Below are 18,081 nucleotides of genomic sequence, written 5' to 3' on the forward strand. Positions count from 1 at the left end.
TTTTTCGGGGGGAGGGGATGCTGGGATTTGAACTCAAGGTCTTGAGCTTGCTTGGCTTTCTAGCAAGTTGGTTTTCCTGGTTGGCTGATGCTCTACTACTTAAACTATACCTCCAGTCCTGGGTTTTGAGGATTAATTGGTGACTTCTTCCTCTCCTTCTTCCTCTTCTTCTCCCTCCTCCTCCTCTACCTCTTCCCCCTCCTCCTCCTCCTCCCCCCCCCTCCTCCTCCTCCTCCTCCTCATCTTCGACAGTCTTGGAGCTTGAACTCAGAGTCTGTGCACTGTCCTTGAGCCTCTCTGTGCTCAAGGCTAGTGCTCTACCACTTGAGCCACATCACCACTTCCAGCTTTTTCTTTTTATGTGGTATTTAGGAATCAAACCCAGGGCTTCCTGCATGCTAGGCAAGCACTCTACCACTAAGCCACATTCCCAGCCTGTGGATTAATTGGAAATGAAGTCTCTTTGATTTTTCTGCCAGGGTTGGCCTTGAACTAACTTCTGTATCTTAGCCTCCTGAGTAGCTAGATTACAAGTGTGAGCCAGGGGGCCCTGCTATACACAGACCCTAACCTAATCACAAGGCTTTGTCTTCTAAATTACACAGATTACCACCTGACCTTGTTTTTCCCTAAAATGTATGTTTGGATTTAACCCACCTTTAACTATTGAGAACAAAATACTACTAGGCATGAGAATTTGAATATTTCATTCTGTCCAAGTCTGTAATATAAGATTCAATAAGGTCAGATTTACAGAGAGAAGTTTTTCCTGTTCTCTTAAAAGAAATGGATTTGGAGGAAAAAAAAAATAAACATAGCTACCTTTTGATCCAGCACTTCCACTCCTAGCCATCAACTCAAAAGATTATAAAACAGGTTATAGTAAAGCCACCAGCACATCCACGTTTATTGCAGCACTATTATCACCAAGGTATGGAATCAGCCCAGATGTCCCTCGATGGACATTAGAATGATACTGTGCCATTTGTAAAGAAATTGAAATGCTTGGAAAGACAGAAAGTCAAGTCAGGCCCAAAGATACAAAGGATCCATGTTTTCTCCTTTATATGGAAGCTAGATTTACCTGACAAACTTGTAAGTATATACGTTGGTGGTGGTATGTAAGTGTACCTGAATATATTAACTGAGATACAGTAGATCTCAAATCGTGTAATTCCTTAGGAAACCAAAACCAAAAGTTCAATCAAATAAAACACCAGGAAGTGGGTACTTGAAAACAGTGGGGTGGGGTCAAGGTGAAACGGGTAGACAAAAGAAGAGAGAAAAATGCAGAGAAGAATCCAAGGTATATCCTACAAAATTAAGAAGAGGGAAGGGGAATGATAGGTGAGAATGTTGAAAGGGGTAACATTGATCAAGATGTATTGCATTCATAAACTGCTTTGATAAACAGCAACTTCTTTGTACAACTACCTAAAGATTTAAAAAAACAGCAAAAACAAAAGAAAGAAAAGTGGATTTAGATTTGTTTCCACTACTGAATTCTGTCTGGAGTCATGGGGCTGCATCTTACGTAGTAGGTCAGTGGAAGTTTGGTGAATCTACAGTATGACTATGAGAGACATTCAGTTTTTACTAGCCTAAGAGGAAACTAGTGTTCTTCCTCTGGGGGTTGTTCTCAGCTGCCAGCTGAGACATTTAAAGATGTCTTCATGATGCTCCCTGAGAGTCTGCTTCTTCGTCAGCTTTTCCTTGAGCTGCTGGAAGCACTGTTATCTCCAGGAAAAGGCTCAGAACACCGAGCTTTTGAGAACATGAGACACATCTTCTTAGTCTCATGAAAAGTTCCCTTAATGGGAAATGACTTCAGTTTACCGTATCTGCTAGTAATCCTGTGATGCCATCCCAAAACAAAAGGCACATGACTGCTCGTAAGCCCACCACACGAGAAAAACAAATTGGATTCTACTCAGAGTTAGGCTGCAAAGCTAACCACGCTGATCCAATAACGCGGCCCTGCGGGATGTCGTCATCAGCCCTGAGACACGCAGAGAAGGAGGAGGAGGAGGAGGAGGAGGAGGAGGAGGAGGAGGAGGAGGAGCTGCCCAGCAATCCAGACACTGAAAAATTCATAAGGAGTTGTTTTATAGCCAATGTCTAATACCACTGCTGGGTCACCAGCTGATCTGAGCCAATCAATAGTATTCATCATCCTAAAAGAAACTAGTGATTGCATCTTTATGAGAACTGGGAGGTTTTCCAAGCCAGTTTCTGGTTACTTGCTATGTGTCACCCTTAAAAATATAGAACTTATTTTGACAATTGAACCGAGGATATTTTTTTTTAATTTTAGATAAAGGTGAAGTACTTTTCAAATCTCAGGATAAAAGTGACTCCGTGTGTGTGCGTGCGTGTGTATGTGTGTGTCCGAGAGAGAGAGAGAGAGAGAGAGAGAGAGAGAGAGAGAGAGAGAGAGAGAGAGAGAGAGAGTCAGAGAGAGAGTCAGAGAGAGAGAGAGAGTCAGAGAGTCAGTTCAGAGGCTTGAACTCAGAGCCTGGGTGCTGTCTCTGAACTTCTTTTGCTTAAGGCTAGCACTTTACCACTTGTGCCACAGCTCCACTTCTTTTTTTTTTTTTTTTTTCTGAGTATTTTACTAGAGATAAGAGTCTCATAGAGCTGGCACCAGGGGCTCATCCCTGTAATCCTAGCTACTCAGGAGGCTGAGATCTGAAGATCACGGTTCAAAGCCAGCCCAGGCAGGAAAGTCCATGAGAATCTGATCTCCAATTAGCCAGCAGAAACTGCAAGTAGTGCTGTGGCTCAAAGTGGTAGAGCTCTAGCCTTGAGAGAAAAAGCTCAGAGACAGCACTGAGGCCCTGAGTTTAAGCCCCACAACCACCACCAACAACCACAAAGAGAGTCTCATGGACTTTGCTGCCTGGCCTGGCTTTAAACTCTGATCCTCAAATCTCAGCCTCCTGAGTAGCTACAATAACAGGCATAAGTCACCAGCAACCAGCTTCAATTATTATTATTATTGGGGGGGGGGCAGTCGTGGGCCTGAACTCTGGGCCTGGGCGCTGTCCCTCAGCTCTTCAGCTCAAGGCTAGTGCTCTACCACTTGAGCCACAGCACCACTTCCAGCTTTTTTTTTTCTGCTTATGTGCTGCTGAGGAATCGAACCCAGGGCCTCATACATGCAAGGCAAGCGCTCTACCACTGAGTCACCTTCCCAGCCCTCGATTATTTTTTTAAGTCAACACACTGATTAATTTTTTTTTTTTTTTTGGTCGGTCGTGGGGCTTGAACTCTGGGCCTGGGCGCTGTCCCTCAGCTCTTCAGCTCAAGGCGAGCGCTCTACCACTTGAGCTACAGCGCCACTTCCGGTTTTCTGGTGGTTTATTGGAGATAGGAGTCTCATGGTCTTTCTTGCCCGGGCTGGCTTTGAAGCGCGATCCTCAGATCTCAGCCTCCTGAGTAGCTAGGATTACAGGCGTGAGCCACCAGCGCCCGGCTCACACTGATTAATTTTTAAATCAAAAGAGCTTTTTGCTACTTGTTCTAGTCTTTGGTGGTCATTGTTTTGTATGTGATTTTTTTTTTGCCAGTCTTAGGACTTGAACTCAGGCCTGGGCTCTTTCCTTAAGCCTATCTGTGCTCAAGGCTAGTGCTCTACCACTTTAGCCACAGTGCAACTTCTAGCTTTTTCTGAGTAGTTTGTTGGATATAAGAGTCTCACAGTCTTTCCTGCCCAGGCTGGCTTTGAACTATGATCTTGAGTAGCTAGGATTACAGGCGTGAGCCACCAGTGCCCCGTGCTTCAGAATTTCTTTAAGTAACACTTTAGAATCTATGTTATACAGCTACAGATACAACTTGAAATGTATGAGAATGAAATTATTGGAAGAAAAGTTTTTTTTAAAAGAAATCAATTTCCCAATCACTAAATTTTAGGTTGATTTGATTTTACAGGGTTTTTAAGATAATAGAAACTTCAATTTGAGCCTCAAGGTTTGCTGTCTATCTCAGCAGTGACTTACAGGCAAGATGGGTGGAGATGATAGGAAGTGCTCCAAAGCCTGCTGAGAACTTGAGGGAAAACTATACTTTTACCTGATCAGGAAGGAAAAGCTCTGAGAAAGCTAGGGCTTCTATGTATGTCCAGGAGTCTAACACACGGCTCTGCCGGAGGTCTTCAAAGCAGATCCATCTCTCTCATCCCCACCAAGAGCTCACAAGTGGAAAGTCAAAAAAATCTAAATGAGCGGGAAGAAGACAGGAGAGTCAGAATGCAATAAAGAGGATTCATCCTTACTCTGGTGATGGTATTATGAAAAAGAAGCTACACTTGCATATTTGGAGGCAAATAAGATTTGCTTCATGGCTGTAGACAATAAGATCATTGTTTTTGAAAGCTACAAGAAATATAGAAAGGTAAAAATAAGAAAATAGGAATCATTTATGAGCCTAATGTTCTGGAAAATAATGCACTTAAGATGGCATCATCCATACTTAGCAAATAGTACACATGTATGTGCAAACATACATGCAGACACGTGTCAACTGGTTCATATACTGAATTCTCAATGTATGTTTATTTTATAATCACTTCCATACTCGGAGTGGTGAGCTGTGATATTTTAATGTCCAATTTGTACTGAAGAAATGTGCCATTATGTGCTGTTCTTCAACTGACAAGCCATGCACTTCCAAGGCTGTGGATCTCTGTTCTTTAACCCTCCATCCTGATGCCACCTACAATGAGGCCTGCCCATTTTCCCTGTCAGAATAAGTCACTCTTGGGAAGTAGAATGATTGACAGAAAGGTTGGGGCTTTGGAGACCAAGAAGCTTGGCTTTTACCTGCAGCACTTCCTAGCTGTGTGGCCTTGGAATGCTTCTCAAGTAATCTTCAGTATATCACCTATACAGTCAAGATAACACTCCCTACCTTAGAGTGTTAGTATAAGGATTGAGTAGTGGAATGCTTGAGTTCCCTGTATGATGGGGATGATAATAAGCTACCATGTATTCATCAGTTTTTAAGGAAGATTAAATCAGATGCCTCAGGCACTTCTATGCTTAATACAAGTAGGAACACAATCATGCTGGCTCTTCTTTTGCAGACTCAGAGGTCCTCTTGCAGGGATTGTTTTATTGAAATCACCAGACTGTGAGCTCTTCTATGGCTTCCCATGGACAAAGTTCTTCCCTACTGGCTGCCTGTGTAGTCTCTGTCTGGTGAGCTGTAGAGTAACTCACTGCCTGATTGGGCCTTTCCCCACTGCCTGCCATACTCTGGGAAGGCCTCTGCTCACTAGACTTCCTTGTAGTCCCTGTTGGATGGGTACCCTCCAATGGAGGAGCCCTTCTGAGCAGGGGCCTGAGGAGGAAGAAACCCTTCTTAAGTCAGACTTAGTATCCAGATACCAGATCAAGAAGAAAATAGTTTGTCCACACAGAAACAGAGGGACAAAGGGTGAACAGAGGCCGCAGTGGTACTCATTAGACACTATGTTGAAAATGAACTGCACAATTTGTGGGGGGGAATGGGAGGGGAAAACCTGGGAGAGAATGAAGGGATAACATTGTCCAAAACAAAAGTACTGATTGCCTGATATATGTAACTGTAACCCCTCTGTACATCACCTTTATTATAATAAATAAATAAACTTTTTAAAAAATTTGCCTGACAGCTGGCCTTAAGGGTGCGAAGGTCGGCTTTGTACAACCTCTTGGGCCTTATCGTCTCATTTATGTATGTGGGAGATCTCTTTCTGACAGAAAGGTGGTCATGTCCTGGCGTTGGAGCCTGAGGCAGGCTCACAAGAACAAGACTAGATGGTTCTCACTTAGTAGCCAAGATGTGTATTCTAACAGTAGTTCTCAAAACTGTCAGACCTGCTTGGGGAGAGACCCTGCAGGACCCAGCAATGATATTGCAATGGTCCAGCAGGAGATCCTGTTGCACCATCAAGTTTGAGAACCAACAGCACAGGAACCCACAGAGAAGAGAAAGGAAGAGAGAGGATGGCCAGCGATGCCTTTCTCAGGCCTTCTCTGAGGACTATGTTCCTACCCTGATTTCTTACATCCATTCCTCTTTGTTTGCTAAAGCTGGTTTCAGAAGATTGCTCAACCAAGGGGTTTGAGTAATGAAGTAGGGAGTCTTCCAAGAACGTTTATAAAACAAATGAAGCTTTGAGGTACGCAGACTTCTTACTTTAGCATTACCCACTTCTGTTATACCCCAAATCCCAGCTGAGGAGTTCTGCTCACAAGTGCTTCCTAATCTGTCCTTTCTGGGCTGAAGCCGTCCCCAAGTTTGTCAAATTTTGTCACTCAGAATTCAACTCATGGAGGAACGAAGCAGATATATGTCCAAATAGTTATATATGAACATGTTTATCTTAGTATTAATATAGACACAATGGACAAATGGAGGGGGTTACCAGGGAACAACTCAAATAACCACAGATGTAAGCAAACTGTGCACACTATCTAACAGAATGCACTCAACCCTCTATATCTACAAGTTCAGCATCCACAGACTCACCTCACGATGAATCAAGAACACTGGGAGAAAAATTGCCTGTGTACTGACCATATATGGGCTTTTTTAATCCTCTGCTTTTTGCAAAGAAAGAGTTATTAATGCATCATGGTCATGTGGCAGGAAGAAGCAAAGTAAGCACTTCAGCTCATTTTCTGGGTGCAGACATAAGCTTTAAGTTTAAATGGCAGAAAAATTATGCAAGAGGGGACGCATAATTATTAAACCGTACAGCCACGGTGTTATTCAGAGTCCGAGATGGTCCCATTGCTCATTGTCTCAAGACTGGTGAAGCAGATACTGTTATAATAAGCTATTATTTTCTGGCAGGGGGCTAGTGGCTTCTCCTGTCCCAAGATGTTTATCAGTATTGTCCTTCCTGAATTCCAAGGTGGCTTCAAAATGCCTTTATATCTCAGTATCTAGGGCAGAGTTGGAACATAGTTTAGTCTGCTCGTGCTGCTTTTTCAAAACGCCATAGACTGACTGGCTCAAGCTACAAACTCAGTTCTCTAGAATGAAGGTTTTCCTGAATGTAATGAAGCCAGGAGCTTATTATCCAGGTTGGTGCCAGGAAAGTGAGACAAATCTGCACACTACGACTCACCCAGGAACCCACACCAACTCTGGTTGGCATCAGGCACCAGAGTTGGTTGGTAACTGAGATGGCCACTTTTGTCCTGCCTGGCTCAGAGGCTGAGAAGAAAGAGGGGGAAGGGAAGCTGGCATCAGAAGTCAAAAGGAAAGGAAACAAAGGCAAGTTTATTTACCAACAAGCCTGAGCGCCCTCTTAGGATGCATGCTATATGTGGCTTTCTTTTTTCTCAAGGGCGGTTGGAATTTGGGTCATTGGAGATAACTTGTCTTAGAGTTCCTTGCTGATGTGCCCCAAGATTTCAAAAACCTCTGCTCACACGCTGTTGAATTCCAGGGGATCCTCAAAGCCACGTCATTTCAGGGCGTTAGGGGTACTTACCCCTATGTGAACACTATTGTCATACCCAATTAGCTCTTCTCTCTGGAGCTTAATCCTTATTGCCAAGACCTGCTTTAAATCTTCAGTCATTACTCAGAAAGTGTGTCATGTTCATCATAACCAAGATCATCCAACAGCCACCATTCCCGCTGGAGTTTCGGCAAGCTTGACCAGCACAGCACTTCATACTCTCTCATGGTTGCCTTTTGGCATAGCCACACTGGTACTTACAAATAAAGTCACAATGAGATGCAGTCACTGCTTTTCTTTGTATGGTTTCAAGCATTTCTAGTGATCTGACTTGTTTCTCTGTTACCACTGCTTATGCATAAATGCATCAAAGAGTTGGTTAAGTTGGTTTAAAGAATGTTTACTATAACATGGAGGAAAACGTTTTCAGCACAAGGACACACCTTAAGCCATATGCAAATTGTATTAGTAGGTTTTATTATATCCATTTTACAGGTGAAAAAAAACTGAAAGTACCAAGATTCCCAAGTAGCTTGTAATCCAAGTTATGTACAGTCCATTTCATGCCTTTCCCCACCTCCCAAGGCCACACTGATTCATTTTCTTTTAATTCAGTATGTGGTCACTTAACATTATGCTCTGAATAGGCATCATGCTTTTTTTTTATTGAATAAAGTCCCTATGAGCAGCAATTACTGCCTTTGTTACTATCTTTTCTTTCTGGACAGTTAGAAAATCCTGGTTATGGGGCTGGGAAGGTGGCTCAGTGGTTGAGCGCTTGCCTCGCATGCCTGAGGCCCTGGGTTCGATTCTCAGCACCACATAAGCAAAAAGAAAAAAGCCGGAAGTGGCTCTGTGGCTCAAGTGGTAGAGCGCTAGCCTTGAGCTGAAGAACTGAGGGACAGCACCCAGGCCCAGAGTTCAGGACTCACGACCGGACCCAAAAAAAAAAAAAAAAGAAAAAAAAAGAAAATCCTGGTTATCTGGCTTGTTTTTCTACCACTGTTGTTAATCAATAAATGAATGAAAAATGGTTTCTATAGTATAAAGAATTTTATTTTTATTTTATTTTTTTTGGGGGGGTCCGGTCGTGGGGCCTGAACTCTGGGCCTGGGCGCTGTCCCTCAGCATTTCAGCTCAAGGCTAGCACTCTACCACTTGACCCACAGCGCCACTTCTGGCTTTTTTCTTATGTGGTGCTGAGGAATCGAACCCAGGGTCTCGAGCATGCAAGGCAAGTGCTCTACCACTGAGCCACCTTCCCAGCCCAGTATAAAGAATTTTATAAAATTATTGCTGAATGTTTCAAGAAATACAAAAGAGTGTAGTAAAACAATTCTACTTGTTGTTTTATGGGAATTTTTCCATAGTTTTTTTTTAAATTTATGCCTTTACATGTGGATAATCCCTTTCAATCTCTATTCAGGTTGTTTGTTTGTTACTTTTTTTTGGGGGGGGGGCTGGTGCTAGTACTGGGGTTTGAATTCAGGGCCTTACACTTGCTATGCTGGTGTAATACTGTAGAGCCATGCCTTCAGCCCTGTCTTTTGCTGTTAGTTTTAGGATGGGGTCCCATCTGGGCATGCACCTGAATTATGATCCATGTACTTTTGGCTCCCTGTAGGTGCTGGAATAATAGGTTTGCACTACAACCTCCAGCTTCCTTCCTCAGCAATGAAGTCCCACAGATTTGGGGAGGGGGAAGGAAGGGGTGGCGCTGGGAAGGCCTGGAACCTTAATGCTCCCAATCTCAGCTTCCCTTGTAGTGTAGTCATGACCACTGTGCCCAGTAGTGGGTTAAGATTTCTCGTGAACTTTTCTGCCCTGGCTGGCCTTGGACAGTAATCTTCTTAATCTTGGCCTTTCAAGGAGCTAAGGGCTAAGTTACAGACACTAAACTTATATTCAGTTTTTTGAGATTACAAAGTTTTTTTCAAAACACAGTCTTATTTTACCTTTCCAGCCGAAAGTAGAAAGTTTTCTTCGGACTCAATAACCACAACTCCACTCTCCCCAGCTCTACGCCTCCCTTCCTCCCTCATCCCCAAGGACAGGATATCTCTGTTAGATCTGTTAATCTTTTTGTCTGCTGTCTGCGACCACATCTTGGCCAGAGCTGTGCATCTCCTGGGACCTGTTGGATTCAATCATTGTGTGTGTGTGTGTGTGTGTGTGTGTGTGAGAGAGAGAGAGAGAGAGAGAGAGAGAGAGAGAGAGAGAGAGAGAGAGAGAGTCACACCTTTGGTTTAACTGCCATCTGTAACAATGAAGCCTCTTCACACTTACTCTGCCTGGAAGCAATGGAAACAAGTCAGCATCATTTCTGCTTATGAATGTCCCCACCATGGACAACACAGAGCAAGACCAGGGTCTGGGCTGAGGTGTATATGGAGTAGGTTTATCCTCCCCATCTTTCTATCTAGTAGTGTAAGAACACAGCCTGTGGCAAACATCACAGGCCCAACCATAGTCCCTTTATGTGTTGTTTGTATCAGTCATTACAGTGAGCGCAGACTGCTTCCAGAAGATTCTGCAGATGAGCCGCTGACTGGTGGACATACTCTTAAATGGGGATAGCATGGGAAACCTCTTCAACTGATACTTGATTTTTATTTTCCGAGTCTGTATATTTATTTACAGTTTCCCCTTTATTAAAAAAAAACATATGGCTGGGCGCCGGTGGTTCAGGCCTGTAATCCTAGCTACTAAGGAGGCTGAGATCTGAGGATCATGGTTCAAAGCCAGCCCAGGCAGGAAAGGCCATGAGACTCTTATCTCCAATTAACCACTTGAAAACTAGAAGTGGTGCTGTGGCTCAAGCGGTAGAGCACTTACCTTGAGCTGAAGAGCACAGGAACAGTGCCCGGGCCCAGAGTTCAAGCCCCACAACAGACAATAATAAAATAAAGGGTCTGTAATAACATGGAAAGATAGTTGTTACATAATTTTAAAAAAAATGCATAGATCTAGGCATATCTTGGTCTATAGTTACATGTCCTATAATTAAAACTCTCTGAACAAACCTTATGTATAAAACAATTCCTGAACATGATTCATGGTTTCATCTCTCTCCGATGGATTTAACTCTTTCCCTACATTCTCAGTTGAGAGCCAGCCAAATCTTTAACATTTTCATCTACTCCTTTTTCTCCACTGCTGTCACCGTTTGCGCTGTTGACCCTGATTGCCACCAAGTCCTGTCCATTCTTGACATCAGATCCCTTTGTTTTTTTCCTGTCCCCACCGCCACCACCCACATTCAGCCTCTCCATCTCAGACCCAAGTTTCTGCAACATCCTTTAAATCAGTCTCCCAGCTTTTAATGTAGATCTGCCCCTTCTTTCATTCTCCACATTTCAGTCAGGGCCCTCTTTTCTTCTTTTTTTGTCTTTTTTCTTTTTCTTTTTTCTTTTTCGTCAATCATGGGGCTTGAACTCTGGGCCTGGGCGCTGTCCCTCAGCTCTTTAGCTCAAGGCAAGCACTTTACCACTTGAGCCACAGCACCACCTCTAGTTTTCTGAGTGGTTTATTGAAGATAAGAGTCTGGGCCTTTCCTGCCCAGGCTGGCTTTGAACCACGATCCTCAGATCTCACCTTCCTGAGTAGCAGGATTACAGGCATGGGCCACTGGTGCCCAGCTCAGGGCCCTTTTCTTTAAAAAGCAATACAAAACAAGAATATTACAGCATACCCAGCTTAAATGGAAGGTTATAATTATGTTTTGTTGTCCTCAGTAGACAGTTTAGTTTCTTTGAGATCTAGCTTTTAGTCAATTTTCTGGCCTTACCTCTTGCCTTCCCATACTCTGCCAGTGGCCCATTAACTATTGTTAAATAACTTGTGCAAAGCCCTTTCTCTCTTACTTTCAGACCCTGATAGGCTGCACATGCTTTGAATCCTGCTCTAAACAACTCGTATTCATCAGGCCTCAGCCTTATCAACTTCAATGAAATAAAGATAAGACAAAATTTAATTAAAAAACAACTGAATAGTGATAATGTGCCTTTATTATATGTGTAACTTGACACATCAATTGCTTATCAGAAAAGAAAAATTGATGCTGCTCAGTCATTGGGTATGGTTTATCTAATGCCTAGGCCACCACTGGTTCTAGGTAAACCTAAAGCAAAACTCTCTTTTAGCAGATTCATTCCTCATTGATTGATGGATTCATTCATTCACTCAGAATATCTATCCATTCGTAGTTATTCAACAAATGGCCATGTAAAATTAATAGCAGAGTCCCTAGTCTCAAAGGTCTGATGAAGACTCGGGAGTACTGAGAAAGCACCAGAAATAGTTTCATAGTGGAAGTGAAGTAGAAGGATAGCTGAATAGGTAGGTTCAGCATGAGAGATGAGAAGGTAACTCTTTCCAAAATAGGAATGAGCAGGGTCCAAGGCGCAGAAATAGGTTTAACATGTAACGTACTCAAGAACACAGGTAGTGTATTCAGAATGGCTTGTTGTGGGAGTGCGGGTGTGATGGACTTGAGAACCATGTGTCTCCAGCCATCTGATTGCAGTTTGCTATGCATTTTCTACCATATTGGAAACTCTTTTTCCCTCCTCTCCCTCTAAGTCTTACCTGCTTTCAAGACTTTCTTTCTGGGGGGCAGGGGGTGGAAGGGAGGGATGGGAAGAGGAAACAAAGGAGGAGGCTACAATGCTTGATAAAAAATGTACTCATTTCTTGCCCATGTAATTGTAACCCCTCTGTACAGTATTTTCACAATAAAAAAAAATAGAAAGTGTGGCACGTATTCACCATGGGACATTACTCGCTCACAAAGAAAGGAATCATGTCATTTGCAGATATCTGGGTAGAACTGAAGTTTCTATTAACCAAAACAAGCCAGATTCAGAAAGGTAATTATTGCCTATTTTCTCTGATGTACACAATTTAAAACTAAATAAAAATGTTAATCCAAAAAAATTTTTAAAAGGCTTTCTTTCTTCATAAAGACTTCTATGTACCAAACAGATAGGTAATTGGTCTTATTTTATTTTGCAAACTGCAATTGAACATTACAAATCTTACCAACCTATAAAATCGTAAACTCCTTGAAGGTGAAGACTAAGCCACTAGTGCCAACCTCCATTTATTCTTAAATTCCTCTGGGCATCTAGGTAAGAAATCAAATTTTTCTTGGTAAATATTCATTGAAGCAAAACTAGCCTGAAATCTCTTCAAGTCAAAATCCTAGACAATATCCACGGGCCTACTAGCAAGCAATGGCTAGTCTCTCCACAAATATCATCTATCTTTTGGCACACCTGCTGTGATACTGAATCATATCACTTAGATGCCATTAGCCTGATTTTCTGATTCTTGGAGAAGAGATGAGTAACATTACAGGAATTTAGAGGGATTCTCACTCAAAGTCCCTAACTCGAATCAAGTATTAATTGGCATCTCATCCATGGGAAGTAAAAAATAGTACCATCTGTGATGACCTACTTCTTATTGTTAGAAGAACAAAGTCTGTGTTCCACTCTACCATGTGTTAGCCTATGACCTTGGACAAGTTGTCTATGCACTTGCAAACCAGTCTTCTCTATGTGTAAAACTGAGATAACACTACCTCATGAGGCAATTATGAGACTAAATGTGGTAATGGATATGAAATTAACTGGTCATATATGAAATTAAATATGTCATTTAGAAATCGGAGAACATTTAACTATTTTTATAAATTATAATTATTTTCCCTCTGTTTTAATCCCAGCATTCAAAATCTACATGGAAACACTCCACAAAGAGATAAATAAATTTATTTTTAAGGCACTATGATAGGTACCTATCATCAAATATCTAAGAGATCTACCCATCTTCTCATGTCACTTATAAATGTTAGACTCCTCACTCAGGATTGCAGATTTCCAGGGCAGGTGTGGTTCAGAACTAGACAAACTAGCTGCCATACCAGCTACCTTGAGAATACAACAGCTGAGGTAGTCGCACACGCTCAGGCCTTGGAACATTAACTGTTCCCAAAGAGAATTGTGCAAGCCAGATCCAGGTTGTCCTCTATAGAACAGGGATTCTACTTAAGTCCATCAGGAAAGAGTGGTTAGCTGGGTACTGGTGGCTCATGCCTGTAATCCTAGCTACTCAGGAGGCTGAGATCTGAGGATCACGGTTCAAAACCAGCCTGGGCAGGAAAGTTTGTGAGACTCTTATCTCCAATTAACCACCAGAAAACTGGAAGTGGTGCTGTGGCTCAAGTAGTAGAATGCTCATCTTGAGATGAAGAGCTCAGGGACAGTGCCCAGGGCCAGAGTTCAAGCCCCATAAACAAACAAATAAATAAATAAACAAAGTGGTCAAACAAACAACAGGTAGTCCCCAAATCAAAGGCTTTAAAAGAGAAAGGAAGGAGACAGCAGCAGTGTCTAACGGCAACCCCGATCTAACCTATAACCAAGCCTAGACTCAAAGGCTGTCACTGAAGCAAACCGGCAGTATCATCTTGGGAAACTCATCTAACTTCCCTGAATCTGTAAAATAAGCATGATAAGACCCGGTTTGTGCTGTTAGTTAGGAATGACTTTGTGTGAACTTTTTCAGATAGAAGAATGCTATATGATTATGAGCTCACAATAAACTTACCTGCCTATTGGTAATTATCCAGATGGTCCCAATGACCTGGGTATTCTTGGGCCTCCATGGAGTTGTCCATTAAAGGGCTCTCCTGCAGGTGAAGGGTGTACTGAGAGACCCAGTTGACTTCCACGGGTATAATTCAGAGTCCCCCAACCCCGGTAGTTTGTTGTTGATTTGAATGTACGTCTCCTCCAGGAGTGGGGCACAGGGCCCCCTTTATACCTACCTGCATCTACACTATGCTCTCCAGGCCTTCCCCTGGCTCCATCCTTTTGATCCTCCCAATAAGCCTTCAGGTTAGCAGAGCAGATAACATTTCCCTTCACCCACACATACTTTCCATAGACGATTTGCCTGCAGCCATGCAGCTCAAAGGAACAGCAGGAAATCTTTGGCCTCTGCACCTGGAAGCCCTAGCTGAGAGGGTCAACAGAGAATGGAACCCAGGTGTCTAATAGCCTTGCTCTTTCTTCCCAGGCCCAAGCCCCAAGCCAACCTTCACCAAGCCCCTGTAGGCTGCTGCACTGGGAATAAGCAGACCCTCCATTAATTCATCTTTCCCAATAAAACTGGTTTAGCCGGGACACCTATTTCTACCCACAAGTGTTTCTTACATTTGTTTCCAAGGGGACTCGATGGGCATTTGCTCTCCCTCTCAGTCCTAGCTCTGTATGTATAACTGGGGAGCACCCTGGAGCACCCACACACACACACACACTGTGATGAATGGGCTTTCTCAGGCCAGCAGACATGACTTGAAGCCCTGCCAGCTGCGTGTGCTGACCTCTGCGGCAGCGCTGCGCTCAGATGTGATTACACCCATGTGTCACAACACTTGGCAACAGTTCTGGGAGGCAGCGAGGCCTTTATTCATGCCATTGTCCTGTCGAGTGGCTACAATTTCATCTGGCTGCCGATTGCTTGGCCTTTGCATCATCCTGCCCTGCTCTCTGGCTCCCTTCATGAATAGTTAGTCCATTGTCTTGGATTTTTCAGGGAAGATCCAGGATATGAGGACAAATCTTCCCCCCCATAAAGCCAAAATGATCACTAAGAATAACGGGGGGGGAAAATTATATATTCTAGAAGGGAGACTTGGGAACTACCTGGTACTGGTCTAGAGAAGGAGAGACCATTGTGGTATCCTGTAACCCAGCCTGGGCTGGATAGCAGGACAGGGACTCAGATATCCAGCTCCTTCTGCTACCAGGAAGGTCCTTCCCTCGTGGGTTCACCTAGCTCAGACTCATCCTTCAGGACTTCACTTGAGCATCATTTCATAGAAAAGGTCTGTAAAGTCCAGATGGGGCTGAGTAGCTGTTAAGCTCCCATAGAACCTGATGCCTCCACCCTCTGAAAAGGTCCTGAAGCCCTCTGTTCTTACACTGTGGGTGGTTTGGGATTATGGACCCACTTCTCCCATTTAACCTTCAAAGGCAGAGAGCTGTTTTAGCACCATTATCCCTAGAACTTAGCCAAGTGTCTGACATAAAGTAGGTGCTAATGAAGATCAAAAGGAAAAGGAAAGTAAGTAGAATACAAAGATGAGTGAGATAAAGGGAGAAAAGGTGAGAGAGAGCTCAGGCTTAGAGAAGGGAAAGAAGGGAGGGGGAACCTTCTTTTTATAATGCAGAAAGAAGTGATTGAATTGTCAGCCCCTCATTCCTTTGGCCTAATGCATTTGTTTTCCATCGCTTTTGATCACCTCTTTCATTTACATCCCTCCCTGCCTTTTCCACATTTTCCAGAGGTTGCCCAGTGTTTAGGGGGATGTGTTCAGAGCTGTAGGAACACAAAGCCTGTGTCCCAGAGCACACTGAGAACATCGCCTCCACTTAATTAGCTTGCTGATTGACTCCACAATTCCCTGAGCCTCTCCAGCCCCTGGCCTGGTGGCTGCTCCGAGAAGCCCCCACTTCTGACAAACCATTTTCATAGGAAGTGAGTGGAGTGACTGTCATTGTATGCTAATTCTGTCCTTTTTCGTATCAGGAACTGCTCCATAAGGAAGCCAGGCTTCTTCCCTGAGGAGGGCAAACAGGAAGGAGCTATTGGATTTGAAGGGAGAAGCCCAGGGTCCTGCCTAGAGAGATTGGACAGTTGATCATCAGTACCACTGAGGAGACAGCTGAGGGATGCTGCATCTTTGTAGTTCAGGGGCCTTTGAATGGGATAGCAGGAAGGGGTCAGGGCCTACACAATTTTTAGATTCTTTCACCTACAACAGCCCTGTGAGGGAGACCTCTCCATTTGACAGATGATGTAGCTATGTGGGAAAAACCAACAGATGAAAGGACCTTCCTCAGGTCACATAGACCTCAGATAAAGAACAATGCAAGAGTAGCCAGGTGCCAGTGGCTCATGCCTGTAATCCTAGCTATTCAGGAGGCTGAGATCTGAGGATCATGGTTCAAAGCCGGCCCGAGCAGGAAAGTCCATGAGACTCTTATCTCCAATAAACCACCAGAAAACCGGAAGTGGCGCTGTAGCTCAAGCGGTAGGGTGTTCGCCTTGAGCTGAAGAGCTGAGGGACAGCGCCTAAGACCAGAGTTCAAGCCCCACGACCAGAACCACCACAAACAAAAAGCACTGCAAGAGTATGTTGGGGCAGGGTCATTCTGAGCTGCATCTAACTCCAGTTTCCACCACCCCACAGCAACCCCTTGCCATTGATGGCAGAGAATGCAGTATGGGGGGGCGGGTGCAGACAGAAGTCTTCTGCACCTCTGGAATCATTTGCCAGCCCTGTTGACCTCTCTGGTTGGCGGCAGCCTTCCACCAGATCCAACCTATGCTCTCTGGCATTTGTCATCCATTCTTTCTCTCCAGTTTCTCCTCTCAAGCCACCTGTCACCCATTTCGGCTCTCTCCAAGGCGGCTGCCCAGACGGCCATCTGGCCCACCTCATGCTTCAACAGCTTAGCACATTCCTGCTACGTTGTTCACTGGGGCTGTTTATCTTCTGGCCTGGCTGTTTCTCCTTCAGTCAATGGTCTATCAACAGATGTGTTGAGGGCCCAATACCGTTCTGGCTCATGGAGACTCAGGAGGAAAAGGCAGAACTCCTGTACTCCCCAAGATGACATAAGTGAGACAGGAGCAGGGTTAGTACTAAGTTCAATGCACCCTGCAGCTCCAGGACCTGCCTTGCCCTCCAACAACATCCTGCCCACGCTCCGTGTTGAGTACACTGAGGTAACTTGGAGGTAGGGACTCAGAGGGTGCTGCTGCTTTGACTGCTGCTCCCCTCTGAGTACTTAAGATACGTAGAGACGGCAAGAGAGGCCCAACCCCCACCATGCACGCTGAAACTCAAGGATGCGTAATGAGAGGCCTGGAAAGCTCCTGAAAGAAGCCTGGATGTGGTTTCTAAACGGATGGGAAGCATTGGGTAGAGAAAGGAACAACACAGTCGGATGTTCAATTGCAGGATGAGACACGTGACCGATGCCTGGGCCTCGTTTTCCTACACAGGGACCGCATCATGCCTCCCTGGCTTCGGTGTTGTGTGCATTACACAACACGTACATGCTAACACAGCCAGTGACAGCTCAGTGCTCACTGCCTTGCCTGCATCCTTTGCCTTCTCATGCACACCTCCTTGGTAACTGTCCAGAGTCCAGGGAGTGAATCCCTGGGAAGAATGCACTAACAAAAATACTTGGCCACATCCGGAACTCCCTTGGTGGTAGCTGGTCAGTGCCCGTGAGCTTGCCTTGCAAGCTGTTGGGTCAGAGAATGAATGTAGAGTCACAGAGGTTCAAACCCTGGCACTGTCACAACCCTACTGGTGGCCTTAGGAAAATACCACCCAAACGTTCTCAGTTCTATTTCCACTTGTTAACTAAGGGTACCAGTATTTCCTAGTTGACAGTATTAAATAGTAGAATAGAGCTTCAGCGTCCATCTTTCTTAGGAAACAACAAGAAAGCAGAGTGCTAAAAGGACCCAGGAGCCAAGGGAAAGCATGTAGCACTGGCTGGGGTTGGTATAACAGGAGCTGCACTCCTTGGCAC

At 44.2% G+C, this 18,081-nt stretch overlaps 1 non-coding gene across 1 annotated transcript; it reads right to left on the reverse strand.

Annotated features, from left to right (window-relative positions):
• Window positions 1–9,790: 9,790 nt before the first annotated feature.
• Window positions 9,791–9,921, reverse strand: LOC138841248 (small nucleolar RNA SNORA51). The gene has a single exon (XR_011376360.1). It is a non-coding gene; the product is annotated as a small nucleolar RNA SNORA51 (small nucleolar RNA).
• Window positions 9,922–18,081: the final 8,160 nt, after the last annotated feature.

The sequence above is a fragment of the Dipodomys merriami genome, unplaced genomic scaffold, assembly GCF_024711535.1.
Source record: "Dipodomys merriami isolate MVZ:Mamm:240054 unplaced genomic scaffold, mDipMer1.0.p SCAF_31, whole genome shotgun sequence".
In the NCBI taxonomy this organism is placed as follows: domain Eukaryota; kingdom Metazoa; phylum Chordata; class Mammalia; order Rodentia; family Heteromyidae; genus Dipodomys; species Dipodomys merriami.